Genomic DNA, 5,272 nt, shown 5'->3' with positions numbered 1-5,272 from the left:
AAGAAAGTTTTCAGTGTTTTACCTGCTTATTGTCTCGAACACCTGTAACCCTGGTAAATACTAGCCGCAATATACGACTCAGCTAGAGTGATCTTCTCTTTAGCTCGATATGTAACCCTGGTAAATACTAGCCTTAATATACCACTCGGCAAGAGAGATCTTCTCTTTAGCTCGATATGTAACCCAGTTAAATACTAGCCGCAATATACCACTCTGCTAGAGATATCTTCTATTAAGCTCGATTGGTTGAGCATAAGACTAGTAAGCCAGAGGTCCAGATTCAGATTTAATTAATCATGTGTTCTGTTACATTGGTGCCCATGTAGGGACTCGGGAATGATACTCATCACTGCTTTTTAATGCATCGCTGTTACCCCTGGAAACTCGAGGACGAGTTCTATCCTGGAGGGGGAGTATGTAACCCTGGTAAATACTAGCCGCAATATACCGCTCGGCTAGAGAGATCTTCTCTTTAGCTCGATCGGTTGAGCGTAAGACTAGTAAGCCAGAGATCCTGGGTTTGATCCCTAGCAGAGGCAGTGATTTAAATATAATTAATCATGCGCTGTGTTACACATCTGTGATGTCAATACACTTGTCTGTGATGAAAACGTTCTCTCTGAATTATGCCTGAATCTCTGTTTAACCTATACTCAAAAATTTCATATAGATTGTGGTGTACATGACAGATTCAGATGTGAAACATATTATGCTACTTTTATATTGGTCAACTGGCATGGTGTTATTCTTAATTTATGTATGTATGAAAAATATTCAACATGAGAAAATGGAAAACATGGCAAATGTTTTAAAGTCTAACTTGAAATATTTTCATTTACAGGGCATTGGTGAATGTATTCCTTTCCGGTATAAAGCAATGATTTTTTTTTTAATTTTAGGTTACCACAAAGGAAGCCAATGTTTGATTTGTAGGTTAGAATACAAATACTGAATTCAAACACTCAGGTAACGCTGACTTAGCTCTGATACAGGCATAGAATACAAACACTTGGGTAACACTGATTATAAACTCAGACACATGCATATGAATACATTAATATAGGTCAGATTACAGTTGTTCTAAGCTTTGAAAACCTTTGAAAAAAATACTCTCATCATTTATAATCATTTTCAGAAACAAGGTTCCATTTTCTTTTGTTTCTTTACATTTTTGTTCTTAAATTTTCAAACTTTAAATATATTGAGAAAAAACAATAAAAATAAAAGCATAAGAAGGAATATATTGAAATATTTTAATAAAAAAAAGAAGGTTATTATGCTTTGAACAACTTAGACCACCATTGGTGATAATATGCACTACATACTATCATTGTGTGAGGCAAACTAAAACTAATTAACATGTATTTCTTCTAGCTATCAGACTTGGAGCGAAGCATATTAAAATAAACCAGTATTTCCCGTGACAATGGCTACATGGTGTAAGGCAACAACTATCAGTGTTTTCACCCTACTGACAACTGAAGCTTGAAATTTGAGAGATTATTGACTATAAATTAAATTAGATTATCTCGGAAAAGAAAGGCATAAAACTTTGAATTTTAAATTGATTTTCATGATTGAAAAATTCATGAACTATTTACAAGGAGGGTGGAAGCGAGTGTTTTGTTACACTATTTGAATATTTTGTGTTTAAATTCATTGTCATTTTAATACAAAGCTTATACACAAAACAAATTTGAAGAGCTTATTACTTACATATATATCAGCGGGATTTAACACGAGGCTTATATATTGGCTGGATTTAACACAGGGCTTGTTTTTATGACGTAATCACTAAGCTTTAACTTACCAATACTGCCTATACAATATGTGTCCGTTCTCAGCTGTTTCAAATGTGATGAATTACCTCCCCTTTTAAAGGTCTTCCCATTGATTAGAGTTTATTAGTTTCTGCTGTAGTCACAATTCGCATTAGTTGATTGGGACACCAGCATTTCCTCTACTTTTATACGTAGTTATGTAAACTTTCATGTATTTTAATTATCGAGCAGATAATTAGTTCAGACAATATATAAATACAGTAAACACTGTAAATACGTGTTGATGTCTGACTAGTTCAGACGATATAAGACTAGTGGATCCAGGGGGAAGGGGGAGGGGGGTCCCTTTTTCGGATGAGGAAATTTGTTTTCGTGGCCTAAAAAAACTGCCTATGCCAAACACCCTCATCACCGCTTATCGAAAGTCTTATCCCCAGAGATTACAAAATTTGCTATAATCATTTCATTTTCCGACCCCTTCGCCAAAAACAAATTCGGCTCGCGCCTATGGCGCTCGCATTACCACTAAATTACTAGACCCCCAATACAGTATAAACACATGTATGACGTGCTTAGTTCCTAAAATACTGTAGACCACTTCGTGAACACTTTACTTTTCGAGTTTTGTGTATTCACAATCGTCTTATATCCATAGTGCTAACCCTAAAGCATTTTTTCACTCAAATCTGATCTAACAAAATATTCTAAATGTTTATTGATTTTTTCATTCCGAAGCCTAAATCATACAAGCATGTGCATTTGTGCAAACCGTTTGAATGAATATAAATTTACATTAATTTAAATAGTTTGGTTAAGAAAAGCTTTGCACGTTTTCTAAGTAATTGTTATAATATATATTTTTGTTAGTTTGATGGACTTGATGTAGAAATTCAATATGTTATTCAAAATGAATTGAGTTTTAATTGATTCCGACATTAACTAGGTTTTAAAGAATAATGTTCACATCCAATCTAACCATTCTTTTTTGCAGTTTTTGCAGTGACTATGTCAATATCTTGTGATCCAGCACAAGTGACATGGTCTGTATATTGTACGATGAAGAAATGGGGTGTATTTTCTGGATTTTGTATTGCATGTATCTCCTTTGAATCACTGATGCCGACACACACTACCTATGAGAACCATGAAATCTGTATTATATAATACATTTACACACACTACCTATGAGAACCATGAAAGCTGTATTATATAATACATTTACACACACTACCTATGAGAACCATGAAAGCTGTATTATATAATACATTTACACACACTACCTATGAGAACCATGAAAGCTGTATTATATAATACATTTACACACACTACCTATGAGAACCATGAAAGCTGTATTATGATGCATATAAATCATGGTCTAAGATAACTGTTATCATTAAACATTGTACGGTAATAATGTTTTGAGCAGTTGAAAAATACAAAATGGAATTAAGATAAATCATAATCCAAGATAACTATACTTCATAACATGATGGCATGATTAAGACGATCTGACAGTTGGAGAGAAAATGAATTTGGAAATTATGTGGATTATGTAACAGGTTTACAGTAAATCTGAGACGGAAGTGAATGTACCAGTTGTGTGTGCCATATACTTAATGAACATATTTATAACCTTTTGGTGTACGTGCTTCTGAATCAGTACTTAATCATTTTCATGAATTAGCTTTTTGACATTTATTGAATAATCTACATATGTATTTTCTTTATGAACAATAATGAGATGAATCATTCATTTACCATGTCAGATTTGAAAACATACTTAATGGTAAATATTCAAATTTAATGTGTCCCCGGAAGTATTGTTTTGAACAAATTTGAAAAAGTGATGGTATGACCGTTTTAACTTTAAAGCTAAGATGTTTTCCCATATACTGTATAAAATGAAATATTCGCTGTGTGTTAAGGAACCTCAAAAATAAACACAACGAATTAAGTTGAAATACTAGACCACTATTTGTATGGCAAATTTTAGAAATTTTATACCCCATTTTAAGCGCGGTAAATACCGACGAATACCTCACGTTATACAGTCAGGTGTGTAGGTGTGTACAGTATGTTTGTTCCTAAGACAGTTTTTGTTCCTAAGACAGTTTTTATTCACATAGATTTGTATTGGATTTATATCTACAGTAAAAGTGGAGACAATACTTGTTTCTACAATTTAGACTGGACACGACAGGTACCATACATTATCACTCTATCCTCTATGCTTTCTCTCTCCTGGCGAAGGAAAGCCTTTGTTTGTATTGTTTTTCAAGCGGGTCATTTTTACCGCTATTATGTGCCAATTGTAACCTCCTAACCGACAATATTTTGAAGGTTTATAGAATCGTTTAATACACTAATGTCAATCAATTTCACCCTGGTTGGGGAGATTAGGGGCTCCTCTAGGAATTACACACAGGGTGTTTTATTTGCACAGAAGTATTACTGAAGTTCAGATCTGTAGATCATTAAACCTCGTCATCATCCACAGATTGTTTTTAAAGGGGGATTGACTTATCTTGAAAAATAGTCGGTATGGATCATTTGGGAAGCAAAACCTTAATAATTAAAGTTCAAATCTATCAATCTAAGATACATACAGACCACTATTGACTTGTTAATTTCACGTTATCTTAATTAACTTCCTTTGTTTACAATCGTCTCTCCAGACGTATCATTAATTATACTGTTGTCTTATTAATAGTCGCATTGTTATGCTAATAAGACATTTTATTTATAAATCATGAAACTAATAAAGAGAAGCCAAACAACTGTATAATATAATATGTGCAATATTTATTCCATTTTTTAAAATATTCTATGTACATACCACTGAACAAATTATATTATGTTGATATTAGCATTCATTTCATATAAGTTTTCTTATAAAAAGTAATATAATATATTTTGGAGAATAGTTTCGAAGAAAACAATAATGTTTAAGATGCAGCACATGGAATAAGGGAAATATCGGAGAATAAAATACATTCAAAACTCAAAATTGTTTCTGTTTATGTGTATAATTAATTACTCGTAAAATTGTTTTTGTTTATATGTATAATTAATAACTCGTACAATTGTTTTTGTTTATATGTATAATTAATTACTCGTAAAATTGTTTTTGTTTATATGTATAATTAATTACTCGTAAAATTGTTTTATTTGTTTATTTGTATAATTACACGTTCCTGTCCACCTGACGAGGTTTTTATTAGCCCACCATCATCAGATGGTGGGCTATTCAAATCGCCCTGCGTCCGTGGTCCGTGGTCCGTCCGTCCGTCCGTCCCTCCCTCCGTCCGTCCGTCCGTCCGTCCGTAAACAATTCTTGTTATCACTAATCCTCAGAAAGTACTGAAGGGATCTTTCTCAAATTTCATATGTAGGTTCCCCTTGGTGCCTAGTTATGCATATTGCATTTTGGGACCGATCGGAAAACAACATGGCCGACAGGCAGCCATCTTGGATTTTGACCATTGAAGTTT

At 33.3% G+C, this 5,272-nt stretch overlaps 1 long non-coding RNA gene across 1 annotated transcript; it reads left to right on the top strand.

Moving 5' to 3' along the window:
- The first annotated feature begins 471 nt into the window (after positions 1–471).
- LOC117320385 lies at positions 472–3,674 on the top strand. Its single transcript, XR_004531024.1, has 2 exons — positions 472–966; positions 2,773–3,674. It is a non-coding gene; the product is annotated as an uncharacterized LOC117320385 (long non-coding RNA).
- Positions 3,675–5,272: the final 1,598 nt, after the last annotated feature.

The sequence above is a fragment of the Pecten maximus genome, unplaced genomic scaffold, assembly GCF_902652985.1.
Source record: "Pecten maximus unplaced genomic scaffold, xPecMax1.1, whole genome shotgun sequence".
Classification (NCBI taxonomy): Eukaryota; Metazoa; Mollusca; class Bivalvia; order Pectinida; family Pectinidae; genus Pecten; species Pecten maximus.
Note: the sequence above shows the minus strand (reverse complement) of the source record. Positions and strands in the feature narration are given on the sequence as shown.